Source organism: Osmerus eperlanus, chromosome 2, assembly GCF_963692335.1.
Source record: "Osmerus eperlanus chromosome 2, fOsmEpe2.1, whole genome shotgun sequence".
Taxonomy (NCBI): domain Eukaryota; kingdom Metazoa; phylum Chordata; class Actinopteri; order Osmeriformes; family Osmeridae; genus Osmerus; species Osmerus eperlanus.
Window position 1 is genome coordinate 13702027 of NC_085019.1, and position 15288 is coordinate 13717314.

The window sequence follows — 15288 nt, forward strand, 5'->3', positions numbered from 1 at the left end:
TACAGATGAAGGTATTAATGTGTTTGCTACTTTGTTGAGGTTTGAGTCTTATTTTTCTTAATGGACTGTTTGGGTTTATGTTGTTTAAAAAAATAATAATTGAGGAATGTTATGGGAGTTTTTGACATAGTTACAATATCTATGTTTCTTTAAGTGGTAAAAAGTAAGTTCCTTTGTTATAGACAGACAAATGTAAGAAACTGAGGCTCTGTGGTGTGGTTTACTCTGTAGAATGGACACTCAGATTGTCTTAAGGTATTTATGATACCTAACTAAGAGCCAGAGGGTCTTAGTTAGGTCTGGGGGTTGGGGGAGATTGTTATCTCAGTTGAGCGAGCTGACCTAACCTTTTGGCCAAGGAGATTGTGTCCTGTGTCCTGTTTGTGTATCATTAACCATCTCCTCATTTAGAGAGGGAGCTGGGACATCAAAGAACTGTGGGACACTTGATGTGGAGTCAAACTGTCACTGAGTAGTGCTGACCAATCACAGAGACCGTTATATTGATGGATTGACCATCAGAAGAACCATTTGGTAGTTCCTACATTACTGACTGCTTGAACCCAACACACAGTGAAAAGCCTTCCAAGGTGTCACAGTGCCCAGTCCTGACACACACACAGAACTAAAAACATTTTGGCCTAGGAAAATTGGTCCTCAATAGTAACAGTGAATTTATGATGTGAGGGACATTACTGGGATGGGTGAGAGAGGGAGGTATGGGGAATCATTAGTAAGAAGTTTATATAAGGCAGGGTTTTAGGGTTGTTCTTCACCACTCTCTCGAACGACCTGTAGGTTACATCTGCATGTCTTTCGCTATGACCGGTCCAGAGTACTCTGTTAATTCTTAAATTGTACACACTAAATAAATTATATTGAAACCGCCATCTTGACTATTCAGATCTACACAGTGCCACTTGAATTTCCACCATGACAGGTGCTGAAAGGTAAACCTAAAGCAAGTATCCCAAACTATGTTTTGACAGCTAGGTAATGGTAGGTGCAGCAAGGTAATGGTAAACGGAGGTTAAGTGATGATGAGTGTAATGGACTGTTCCAAGGTAAACAACAATCCCATGGTGATAAAGGTAAAGCAGTGATAAATGTACCAAAGTTACAGCAAAAAAGTCAAACTTCAGTGTGTTTTGGAGAAGCCAGAATGTGGTGCAATGAGAACCAGAAAACTGCATCTACTGGAACACAAGAAGGGACAATAGATGTAATAATTGTTGACAGTAAAAATACAGGTTTATGTTTTAAACCTCTTACAACAACAGATAAGATTGCATTGTGTAAACACTTGAATGCACCCAATGACAACACAGAGATATTCAATGAAACCATTGACTTTGGGCCCATGGGATGTCCCTGTCAGACCAAAACTATTCAAGCAGATGGCAACTGCTTTTTCAGATCAATGAAAATAAGCATTTGAAAATGCGACGTTCTGTAGTTGAACACCTAAAGCAAAACAGTACAAGGTTTGACATGTACTTGAGAGATGAACACCTATCAGTAGAGCAATACTTGTCAACATCACGTATGTATTACTCAGGGTCTTGGGCTACAGAAATGGAAATCTTTGCTGCAGTTGACCTTTTACAGACAACCATCATGACTTTTAATATTGACAGATGGAATGCATATCCCAGTTATTATATCCCTGGTGACATTGCAACATTTGTTCAAAGTTCCAATGCAATTTACTTGAACCACTGCAATGAATGCCATTATGAAGTTGTCACGTGTGAAGGGTAGAGGTAATGTTAGTGTTTGTGCAGAAATGTGATGTCGAGAAACGACAGAACACCTCAATGCATTTACGGAAAAGATTTAAGGTCAATGAGAGCACAAAGAACTATAAAATGTCCAAAGCTGATAAACAGAGAGAACAGTACAAGACAGATATGACAATTCGAAAAATTAAGAAGGAAGCTGTCACTACAAAATATCATACTGACAAGACCTACAAGCAAATGAAGGTTGAGACTGAAAGGTTCAAATATAATTTTGATGAAAACTACAGGAGTTATAAAAGAGAAACAAGCAAAGAAAAATATGAAACTAACAAACTTTTTCAGAAAACTGTGAAGGAATACTCTAAGGTAAAATATGCGACCAATCCTGAGTTTCAGCAGTCCGTGCGTGACTATTCTAAGAGCAAATATGAGACCGATCCTGAGTTTCAGCAGTCCGTGCATGACTATTCCAAGAGCAAATACCATGCAGACAAACTTTTTCAAGCAGATGTAAAACGCAGATCATGTCAAATGTATGCAGAAAGGAAAATACAAGAGCAACAGATCAATTGTGTAATGAATGTTTTCCATGATCAAATCAGTGTTGGTCCTGAGTACGTTTGTGCTGTGTGTCATCGGCTTCTATTCAGAAAGCAAGTCATAGAATGTAATACAGATTGTTATCTGAAAAAAGGTGATGGCCCTGCTCATTTGGCTGAACAGTGCATTACATTTTCCTATTTGCACACTTGTGATAGACAGTGTGGAACTAATTGTCCAAAATCGGCACTGTGGGTTTGTTATACATGTCATCGGAAAATGCTTGTAGGTAGAATGCCAGAAGAAGCTGTTGTGAACAACCTACACTTAGATTGTGTACCTCCTGAGCTAGAATGTTTAAACTCTCTAGAGCATCATCTTATTGCTAGACACATTCCTTTCATGAAACTGCTCTGCCTGCCTCGTGGGAAACAAAACGGTTGTCATGGACCTGTTGTATGTGTACCAGTACATAGCAATGATGTCACAAATCTTCTTCCAAGAAATCAATGTGATGACAAGATGATGAAAATCAAACTGAAACGTAAACTCACATACAAGGGTCATTATGAGTACCAATATGTTGAAACAGACCATATTGGAAATGCTCTTACATACCTGTAGGCCGTAAGGTGAACCCTGTTATCGTTTCAACCCGCTCCACAGTCTGGCATCTACACAATCTTTTGCTCATAAAAAAGAACGAGTCCTGCTAAGCTACCAAAAAAAAGTTTGTCGCTGAAATTCCAGTCGATTGTCGATGCGTCTACGTTTTATGCAGAACTAGTTTCTTCAGAGCGTAATAGGATTTTGGTGGCACGGTTCGACACGTGATCCTTCTACACCAATAAGGTAGCTGCTTTTTGTCAACATGGATGGATATGGTTGTCAAATAGAGGATGGGACCTTGCACGTTAGTGTTTCCTATGTTTATTTTGTCGTGGCGGCCCGCCACGACTATTCGTAGAAGCCTCAGTGGACTAATTATTGAGGATTTCAAAGAGTCTACCATATTTTCCAATGAAAAAATTAACACCAAAAAATTAAAATTAACTCCAATGAGGCCATTAACACCATGCCTGCATTCATTTTGGAAGAGGACAGATTGATAAACCCGTCTACATTCACTATAGCGCTTCATAATGTCCAGAGCCTCAGTGCTCACTTTCTGGATCTTCATGCACAAAAGCAGTTGATGAGTGCGGATTGCATTTGTTTAACAGAAACATGGTTAAGTTCTGACAATACAGACAATGCACCACAGTTGACAGGTTTTTTGTTTAAGAACAACCCAAGACCTAATTGTTATGATAACAGTCAACCTATTTTTGCCAAATTAAAACACCAGACAAGAGGTGAAGTTGGAATATACTATTCAGAAAAAAGCATGGCTGATGTTTTGCTTCCAGAGACTTGTAATTTAGAGTGTTTATACTTTGCTGTGCCACATGTAGGTTGTACTGCTGCCGTTTTGTACAGACCTAATTCGTACACAATTGACATATTTCGAAAGCAGCAACTGAATATAATTTCAGAACCAGAGAAACATCCTGGTACAAAAGTTGTTATGGGAGACTTCAATGAGGACATTTTTACATCGTCTACCATTGTAAATGTAATGGAACAACATGGATACAGCCAGTGTGTACAGAAAGCCACAACTGAGAAAGGTACATTAATTGATCATGTGTATGTAAAAGATGGAGATGATGTCAGTGTTAAAGTGGTGCAGACATACTACAGCTTTCATGATGCCATCATTATTTCTATCCACTAAATTTGGACATTCAGTTATGAAATTTACATGGATATTTTATCCGTCTTCTAATGTAGGGGGTGGTGGGATGCAGGGAGGTAGCATAGGGATGTCAACTATTTTATTTTACGCAAAGAAACTTTACTTTATTAGATAATCTAAGACAGGGGTGCCCAATGCGTCGGTTGGAAAAGCTTATGGTGGTAGATCGTGTCAAAAAAAGAAGAAAATAATCATTAAAAAAAGGAAATCATAAATAAAAAAATATTATTTCATGTGCTCCATAGAGGTTTCCTTTACCCTGTCTTGGCCTCAGGTTCAGTTTTTTCTTCTTGAAATTAAACTTATGTTAATTATACATTAGATTCTTAGCCATGCATAGTCTCTATTTATGAACATGTTTTGTGGTAGATCATTTTTAATTGGTCAATTTAAAAGTAGATCACAAGCCAAAAAAGTGTGGGCACCCCTGATCTAAGACTACTTACTATTATAATTGTAATGTGTGTTTGGTGAGTTTTCTGACTAGACGGATCATTATTTATCTATTCATTTGTTTGTTTATCTTCATGCATGTGTATTTCATTTAGCAATTTGTCCAATGTTATTGTTACTGTGTATATTTGTCTTTTCACATAACCCCACAAAACATTGAGTTGGGATCACAGCACAAAGTAGTCCTCTGTGCAACAAAACGGTCAGGGTCTCAAAGCACCTTACTACACCAGCTGTGGTTGAATATGAGAATTGAATCAACACGTGTGTATTTGCATGTCACTGAATCAGAAGTGTAAGCTTCTTAAGCTTACCTCCACCATAAAATACAGAAAAATAATTGTAACTTCTGAGCCTTTGATATAAACATCCATATGAAGTCTATTTATTAATTTTACAATTATTCTAATTGTCTGTTTTTTTCTGTTGTTGCCAGTTTGACTATTCCTGGATAAAACATGAGCGGAAGATGCACAACAAATCTTCCAGAGACTTTGTTTTTTTTGTCAGATCATAACAACCACCAGTATCTTAAACATGGCTGATCAATTTAAACACCAACTACAGGGACAATTCCCTAATATTATCAAGTGTAAGTATGAACTTCGTACAAGTTCCAGTTAAATGAATTGAAGTTAATAAGCACATCTGTATAATTTCCATTGTTTTACTTTTAGGTCTTTCAGATTTAGTTTGTGAACAACAAACTATTATTCATTGTGGTCTTCTGAGATTCCCAACGTCCTAAAGAAACAAGTAAGTCTAGATACACTGTTATGATTTGCAAACATATTATCCAAATATATTTACTCAAATATATGTATCAATATTCCTATTGAATGTTTGTGTTGCTTTAGTATGTTGCAGGATCATATCAGTTTGTCAAACAGACAAACGGCTTCATCACAAAGGTCAAAATAGGCATGTGAGACCATACACATTTCTATTCTATAACATTTGTCGTTTTGTGTTTGTTATATAAATACATTTTGGCCTCACAAAAGTTATCTGATGGATTTTTTAAATTGTTTGTCAGTTACAGCAAATCTAATTTGGAATCACCTTGGTGTATCGAACAATATATTTGACCAAAGCCAAGAAGCGAATAAAGTGAATGCACGTTACAAGTACAGGCCAAGTGTAACTCCCACACCACAAAGGACCCATATTCGACCGTAGGTGGTGCTACAGGTCACAGCCACTTCTTTTTTTCTTTTTTTATTCATGATAGCTTTTTCTGAGCAGAAACATATTTCAAACGAACTGGGTGTGTCACATGAGTGCAATAGCTCGTTGTGACCTGCTTGTTGCAAAAGTGCCATGGAGGCCATGTCCTGCTCTGGACTGCTTGGCCCCTCCATTGCTGCTTGCAGCTATATTTATATTCTATGTTATATTCCTCCGTAAGGAGGAAACCTATTGTTATTGTTAGTTTTATTATTAGGATTCCTCCGTAAGGAGGAAACCTATTGTTATTGTTAGTTTTATTATTATTATTATTAGGATTCCTCCGTAAGGAGGAAACCTATTGTTATTGTTAGTTTTATTAGGATTACTCCGTAAGGAGGAAACCTATTGTTATTGTTAGTTTTATTATTAGGGTTCCTCCGGTAGGAGGAAACCTATTGTTATTGGTGGTATTATTAGGATTCCTCCGGTAGGAGGAAACCTATTGTTATTGGTGGTATTATTATTGTTGGAATGCTGCTTCAGCATTCCAAGTATTGTTCTTTGAATCTTTATTCAACTTCATATTCTTCTTATTCTTCTTATTCTATTTCTTCCGTGGCACGTTTCAGCGCCATCAAATCTACAGCTATTAAAGCCGTTCAGCTATCAAAAAATTCAGCAGTTTTAGGCCATTCCTGCTGTGACTTTTCAGCTTTGTACCTCTTATGCTTGAATTAATATAAATCAATATTCATAATATTTTTAACATGGGTTTCCAATGGAGTTTTCTTTCAAATCCTCTCAAACTTCTTTAAACTTCTTCAACTTCCAAATCCTTCTTCTTCCTCAATCTTTCAGCTAGAGCCACCATTTAAACTTTAAAATGTTGACAAAACCCTAAACTATTTTTAAATAATTCAGCTTTTTGATATCTATTCAACTTTTTTCAATATCACTGATTATGTTTCATGACTTTTTCAAGCCGTTTCTGAGATTTACATGGGTGTTTACGTGAAACCCTAGAGTGCAGACTGAATCGCTTAGAGTGGAGGGCAGCTTCGGATGTCGTTGAAAAAATATTTATAGTTTGCCAGCATTGCCACAATTTTCGCTCTTCATGCTTCATTTTTGGATCAATAGATAGCTAATTTGTGCTGGTCGTAGACAGTTGTCTGTTGAATCCAACAGACGTACACATTTGTTCAGAGCACCACGAAAGAGAGACAAAGTCCAACTCTCGCCCATAGAGACCAATGCAAATCTGGTGACAAAATCGTCAGAGAAAGCAAAAAGAAATATAGCTGCAAGCAGCAATGGCGGATTCCTCCTAAGATTGCGAACCATTGAAAAATGTATATTCTTCACAAATTGTCACTGTATAGAAACATCCATGCTGTAGACTTACCAATGGGATACCAAATCTGAAATGCAATACCATCAAGATCCACAAGGGCTTTTATTTCAAGCAAAGGAGTGAAGGGAGGGGGCTTGGTGAGCCTACCCATTCCAGAAAGCCTTGTATCTTTGTGTATCAGGGCGTGGCCTGTAGCGTCACTTATGGGTGATATTGGGCCATTTGTGGTGTGGTAGTTACTCTTGGCCTATACTATCAATGTTTCAGGATTTTTAGAACTTTTTACCATTGCATACAAAATCGGAAATGCAATACCATCAAGATCCACATGGGCCTTTGCTAAAGACCAAGCAATGAGTGGGGGCTTGGTCAGCCCACAATTGCCTGAAATGTTGTGTATGCGTCTCGCCAAGCTTGCGCGTGTGTCAAGGGAAAGGCTGAGTGTGTGAGAATGTGGAGCGCGCGCGCTGAGGAGCAGGGGAGACATTTCATTGGGCGCAATCTGGAATGTTTTGAATTTTGTGAGGCTTGGTCTGAAGATCATCTCTGGTAATTTTGAAGAAGATATGACAAAAATTGTAGAAGGAGTAGAGAAAAAACGTTTTTCAATTATTTCGAAATGGCGGCCGCATCAATTCGGCTTTCATCACAAGTTATCATGTGTCACACACGGGATGTCCCAAGATATCATGAGACAAAGGAATCACTTAATAAAGGCAAACAAATCAATAGTTATTGGCCAAAACACATTTTTGCTTGCTGCGGCCACGCCCAGTGATCACATGACACCAAATTGTGTAGACATCCTCAGAAGAGGGTTCCGAGTCATCATACCAAGTTTGGCGTTGATATCTCAAAGATTTGCTGAGATATGACTTCACTTCTTGTTTGGCGGCTTTTCTGCTGAATTTGATTGGCTGTACCGAACAAACGGTTGTGAGAATCAAAATTATTTTTGATAACTTTTGTGAGGCTTGGTCTGAAGATCATCATTGGTAATTTTAAAGAATATCTGACAAGAATTGTAGGAGGAGTAGGCTTTCAAAGGTTTTTGATAAAACCGGAAATGGCGGAAAATCTATATAACCGGAAATTGACGTCATAGGGTGCGTTGAACTCGTCTTGATCCAGGGAATCCAATGGTACCTCATTTTTGAAAATCAGTCATACGGTTCAAAAGTTGCGTGTGTAAACACAAGTCCAACTTTGACCCATTGGTGGCGCTAGAGTGGTCTAATAGGATACATGAAACTTGGTGTCGGTATAGAAGGAACTGTCCTTAATGAGTGTGCCAAATTTCTCAAAAAGTTATCCAAGGGTTCTAGGGGCTGCCATTGACTCCCATGGAACTAGAATAATAATAAATATAGCTGCAGGCAGCAATGGCGGGTTCCTCCTCAGCATTGCAAACCATTACAAAATTGACATGACACAGACATGTATTTCATACATGTACACAACATTTCAAGACAATTGGATCAATGGCTGATTTGAAGTCATTTTTTGAAATTCTTCACAAAGTGTCACTGTAGAGAAATATCCATGCTGCCGACATTATGGGTTCTTGAGACTTATTTGTTCCCCATTGGCAATAAGGCATGCGTACCAACTTTTAGACATGTTGGACTGACAGGGTTAAAATGCCACCCTTTTGAAAGTGACAACTTTGAAGCGTGTTGTGTCAGGCCACCTGTGCTCTGGTCAGGCCCATCATGCAGAGATCCATTCTTTAAAAGCTTTGATTACAACAATAACTTTATGAAAGTCAGAATACACTTTAGTAAAGGACGTGTGTAGTTTATGTACTACTACTGCTTGCTCTGCCCACACACTTTCCCCATCCATGCTGTTTCCCTCTTTGCCAGTGCGGGTGGTGCGGTGGCCGCATGAGGTTTAGGTGTAGTCCAAAAGTTGCCTCCCACAATCAAAACATATTAACCGCAACATTGTTTTCAAACTTTCTCAAAGATGGCTTGAAAACCACAGATATTGACTCTCTTCTTGAGTAGATCTCTTTCCAGAATCTCAGTCAATCCAGAATCAAGATTAGCCTCATAGGCAATTGGTCTGGTCTAGGGCACAGCCCACGTTCAGCTCCTTGCAAGTATAGCCTGTGATAGTAAAATGGCCGACTCTCTGTTCCCATTAAACTACACAGCATGCACACTCAAGGTGACCAACAAGATTATATTAACTAACAAACAATGGCCGGGTTTCCCAGATTCGTTAAGAAGCTCTTAACGCTAAGAGCTTCTTAAGAGCGTTCTAAGAACGCTCTAGAACGCTCTTAGAACGCTCCTAAGAAGCTCTTAGCGTTAAGAGCTTCTTAACGAATCTGGGAAACCCGGCCAATAACATTACAAACATCTAACTGAACGAACACAACAACTGAAATCCCTTGCGTAGCTGTTGTTTTTTTAACATGCCGCACTGCATGCTGGGTACCCAAGAGCGCTGACGCTGATTATCTAGCTGTGCTCCGACTGCGTGATATGACGAGATGCTAGTGGTGCGCTGAGGTCTCAGAGTCTCCTGCCCGAGTTCAAGTTCTGCCCGATTAGCAAGCTATTTTTACTAATGTTTTGTTAGCAATTGAATGGTAATGCAAGCTAGCTAAAAACAATGTTAGTTAGCTTGGCTAAACTGGTTTTCATAGCAACAGAAATCAACAAATCAGATCAGTCGAACTTTATTCAGAAATGGGGGGATGGCGGGAACATTAAAGGTGTAGGTACAGTAAAAGTGAAATGGAACGCGTCTTTCTGCCTTGAAGCTGCGTGCGCATCAACAAGACCCCATCTATATGTAAAGATAACATCCAAGCTAACAATTTCGCCAAATCTGACTGCAGCATTGTATACCATATGTACCGTGTTATGGTTGTTTGAGTTAAACAACTTGCTAAATGAATTAAATGTCAAATCCAACTATAAATGTATAAAAGAGAGTTCCAATCAAATCTGAATTTGTTTTAAACCTAGAGGTTTAAAAGGTTACCTTTGCCTAAACTGACATGCACCAACTCAGTTTCAACAGCCATTTACACATTTAGTCTCTATTTGTTACTCTATTCTTAAGGCATGTTTAACTTAATGTCTGCACCTCTCTGTCACCAACTGTCTCTGCAGTGGGGGCTTCACAGGGTGTCTACAGGTATAAACAAGTTAAATGTAAGACCTTTTAATACCACTTCCAAATGAAATTAAAGACCAAACTTACGATGGAAATACAAATCAAAAGTGGAAATATACAGTCATCTTCCCAAGTAAACACTGATGTCTGTTCAATATGAACAGTATGGTAAAATGACAATAATCGGTTGAGTTTAAGAACATTGACTAAATGTGTGTAATGCGGAAGGATAACACAAAAATGTAATTGCTGTCCTAAATTATACTTATTATTACACTAGGGTGGAAATGGTGGAGCAGAAACTAACAATTCCATGAATCCCATGGAAACAAAGGCAAATGTGTGAGATGTACTGATGTGGAGCACAAATGCTCCAAGAAGCAGTACTTCTCTTGAGTGGTTTTTATTCAGATGAATAATCATTGGATTCAGGTCAAAAGTCTATCACTTGAACTAGTTTCATCACTTAAGACACAAAGTCAGCAGCTTGGCATACTGGCACATGGAAAGGATTAAACATTTAGACTTTCATCAAAGTAATGCTGGCTTGTCCTTTTTCATCAATGTCCTCAAAAAAGCAGGCTGCAGAGCTACTGTGTCTGTGGGGTGACTGTCTCTGGAGGGCTGGCAGGCAGGGGCAAGCAGGGCCTGCAGGCAGGCAGGCCAGCTGGATCAAGCTGTTCTGGGGTCAGGGCTGAAGAGAAGCTGTCCAGCTAGAGAGGGGTAGTCCAGCAAGGGGTCTGTGTGGATCTCACCATCCTCGAGTCTGTTGCATCCTCTGTTGAACTCTGTTGAGCAGGCCTCTGCATGACCCTCCAGACCTGTCAAAGTGAAGAAAGGGTCCATGTCAGTTGTGAAAAATGAAGCTTTTCCCATCTACACTTGATACAGACTTCAGTTTTGACGGTGAAATGCAGTGTCATTACTTGAACTTGAATCCAAATGTGTTGACGTCATGGAGACCCATGCAGTCACTCAAAACACAGGTTCGATTCCAGGCTCTGGCAAGAGTATTTACCTCTAAACTGGTCAATATATACACATCTGACAAAAGACCAGCTCGACCTTTGCTTGTAAACAGTGATTCTGACTGTAAGAGACCTTTAAATAGCCTGACTTACCGAAATTGGCAAAACTAGCCTGGCTAACGTAGGTCGCTTTCTCAGGGCATATGACGAATGAAACAGGCTCGCCTTGAAAAAGTCTCCCTGCCGCATAGGCTTATTACAAAGACTTTCACGCCAAAAATCACCATTATGAGCCGACAGGTCTGTGGGGAATTGCTTTTTCTCCTAAAGGCTGCTCTCCTCGACCTTTTTGATGAACAATTCGCCGAGATGCAAAATGACTCACTAATTAAAAACACAGAGGAAAAAAGCTAGAGCTACAGTAGCTACTTTTCGAGTTTGGTTTTCCGTCACTTCAGAATCACGATCTATAAGGTCTAAAAGTGCTAAACCTTCACCATAATTCAAGAGTAGTGTACTTTCACAAACCCAATCATTAATTCTAGCTTAAAATGTGTAAAACCAGGACTTACCGAAAGTGGCTGCCTCCAACACGGCTTTCACGGGAGACGACTTTCACGGGACACGGGAAACAACAATGGCCGCCGAAAAATAATTTGTATTCGTAACAGCGAGCTGCGATTGGAAGCGAAATGAAACAGGGGCTAAAAAACGAGGGTGGGGGCTTGGTCAGCACACATTTTCAAGAAAGCATGCGTGTGTCAAGGGGCTCTGGCCCCTTGTGTGTGAGAGAATGTGGAGCACGCGCGCACAGGAGCAAAGGGAGAGAGGATTTGGGGAAACAGCCCTAGAAATTAGCCAAGCATGCATGTTTCAAATATTCACTAAAAATCGAGTTTTCATGTTACAGTCAACTTTTTCTCAGATTTGTGTACTCAACATTCTCAAGAGTCTTCATATGAACTAGTGATTGAATCAGAGTATCAGTTTTTGGCCGGCGGATGTGTAAAGCATTATTTTAGCATTAGCAATAAATTCAATTTGCTTTATATCAATCATTTTTAGAGGTATGAAGTTGCCTTTGCACATGGTAACATGTTGTAGTGTCTTCCACGTGACATACCAAGTTTGGTGTTGATATCTCAAAGATTTGCTGAGATTTGACCAAACGTCCTGTTTGGTTGCTTTGTTGCAGATTTTGATTGGCTCTACCGGACAAACGGTTTTGAAAATCAGAAATCCCTACGATAACTTTTGTGAGGCTCAGTCTGGATATCATCTATGGCAATTTTGAAGAAAATTCGACCAAAAATGTAGGAGGAGTAGGGAAAAAACGCGTTTCCTTAATCTTTATTGTACAGACAAATCCAATATGGTGTCCGTTATAGCTTCTTGAGGCTTTTTTATTCCTCATGAGAAATAAGGCATATGTAATGAATTTCAGAATTTTGGGACTTATGGCCTGCAAATGGCATCAATTTGAAAATTGACATATTGGGGCGTGGCCTGTAGCGCCACCTATTGTCTCACATGGCCCATGTTTGGTATGGTAGTTACTAATGGTCTGCAGTTTCAACATGCCAAATTTCACAACTTTTTACGGTACTGGTCTAGGGGCTGCCATTGACTCCCATGGGTAAAAAATAATAATACCACCAATAACAATAGGGTTCTCCTACCGGAGGAACCCTAATAAAACTAACAATAACAATAGGTTTCCTCCTTACGGAGGAATCCTAATAATAAATATAGCTGCAAGCAGCAATGGAGGGGCCAAGCAGTCCAGAGCAGGACATGGCCTCCATAGCACTTGCGCAACAATTAAGTCACAACAACCTGTTGCACTCATGCAACACACCAAGTTTGGTTGAAATATATGTTTGCGTTCAAGAGTACTGAGAGTTCAAAGTTATTTTTCTGGTATAATACCGCAGGCCTCCTCTGCTCCTCATGGGAACGATGGAACCCAAGTCTGGTGACAATCGCGCAAATGGTTGCTGAGATATGCTCTTGCGCCTCGTTTGGCGGCTTCGCCACCGCTTTTGATCGTCTCTACCGAACAAACGTTTTTGAAAATTGAAAATTCATCTGATTGCTTTTGTGAAAGTGGGTCTAAAGATCATCTTTGCCAAATTTGGTAAACATTGGACAAAAATTGTGGCGTGCAAAAGGTTTTTACACTTTTCCATGAAATCCAAAATGGCGGCCACGTCCGTTCGAAGTTTATGAAAAGTTATTAATAGTCAGGCTTGATATCTCACAAGACATCAACACACAAAGAAATTACTTTATTAAGGTAAACACTTCTACAGTTATTAGCGTAAACACGTTTATGCTTCCAGCCACGCCCCCTTTTAGTCACATGACACAATCTTTGGAGGACATCCTCAGAATAGGGTTCGGAGGCGGCGTACCAAATTTAGTTTCACTGCCTCAAACAACTGCTGAGATATGACTTCACTTCCTGTTTGGTGGCTTTTCTGCTGATTTTGATTGGCTGTCACGGACAAACGTTTGTGGGTATCAAAATGCTCTACCATAACTTTGTGCGGCTTGGTCTGAAGAGCATATCTGGTAATTTTGAAGAAGATTTGACAAAGATTGTAGGAGGAGTAGGCTTCCAAAGGTTTTTGATAAAACCGGAAATAGCGGAAAATCTATATAACCGGAAAGTGACCCCATAGGGTGCGTTGAACTCGTCTTGGTCCAGGGAATCCAATGGTACCTAATTTTTGAAAATCGGTCATACGGTTCAAAAGTTGCGTGTGTAAACACAAGTCCAACTTTGACCCGTTGGTGGCGCTAGAGTGCTCCAATGGGAGACATGAAACTTGGTGAATATAAAGAGGGGACTGTGCTTAATGAGTGTGCCAAATTTCACAACTTTTTACCATACGGTTCTAGGGGCTGCCATAGACTCCAATGGCAGAAGAAGTGTAATAATAACTAGAGAGGGTACAATTTCTGTGGAAATTGTAGGGTGTGCTTGCTTGCGTCGGTTGCACAGGGGTCTGTATATTTTATATAAAAATGCATAGGGCCTACTTATTATTTATAAAGATTACATAGATTTAAAAGCATCTTTTTTTTTGCTGCTTATTTACAACTCAAAATACGAGTGAAGTGTAGAATGAAATATGATGTCTTCTCATTTCCCCTGCAAGAGGCAGCCTCATAGCTGATTCAAAACGAATACATTTGGCAGACCGGTGTAAAAATGGACCTAATCTCTATGACTTAAACGTCCTTTTAAGTTTTCCCTTCTCGTGATATTTTCAGGCATTTAGCCTACTCATATTGCATTCATTCATTAATAAAGAACCCCCTTTGAAGATTATTCTACGACGTTACCGGCAGAAGATAGACTCGCGATTCAAACAATACCATCTGCTAACTGAAAATATGCCCCCAAAAACGTAAATAAGCTTGACATTTATTTAGTGGAAAATCGCTCATTCATAAAAAGCTCACTGGTAGCGATCATTGTCAGTAACAACGCAAAATGCGATATAGCCCTGTGTGGAGAAGCTGCCCCTGTAAATTCTACTACAGTACAGTACTAGACTACTGCTGTGTTCGTCTTGGTAGCGATTGCGTTGGTTGAATTCGATTTAACGTTCCGTTGTACGGTTTAGGCTGAAATGAATTATTTTCATGAACAGATTGACAAAGTTTAGGCTGTGGCAATGAAGTTCAGGTTAGTAGTCAGATAGTTTCACCTATTGAAAGACTTTTGGTTTAAGTAAGGGGAGTGCCGAACATGTTCTGTCGCCGTTTGACTTCCTACAGCTGTGTCGATGTTTTTGTAGTGTCTCGCGTAGGCTACAGCGTTGCAGTGAGCAACACTGGTTTGAAACCACAGGTAATGATAATTTCACCCACAAATCATTTACTTGTAATGTAATGTCATAATAAATCCTACAACGAAAATGTATTTGTGAGGAATGTTTATTTTAATGATTGAAAACAGATGCATCATAGACCACTGTAGTATGTGTTGCCCGGGTAACAGAGGCTAATGTCATGCTAATGCCTCAGTGAAATAGTAGACTACCGTTTCCGAAAGTAGATGTGGGCCTACTTCCTTAATAATATCAGCTAATATTGTACATTACATTTTACAATTGTGTT

General features: G+C 39.4%; 1 long non-coding RNA gene across 1 annotated transcript; it reads left to right on the forward strand.

Annotated features, from left to right (window-relative positions):
• Positions 1–5048: 5048 nt before the first annotated feature.
• On the forward strand, positions 5049–5477 carry LOC134038182 (uncharacterized). The gene is made up of 3 exons (XR_009932656.1): positions 5049–5125; positions 5220–5289; positions 5391–5477. It is a non-coding gene; the product is annotated as an uncharacterized LOC134038182 (long non-coding RNA).
• Positions 5478–15288: the final 9811 nt, after the last annotated feature.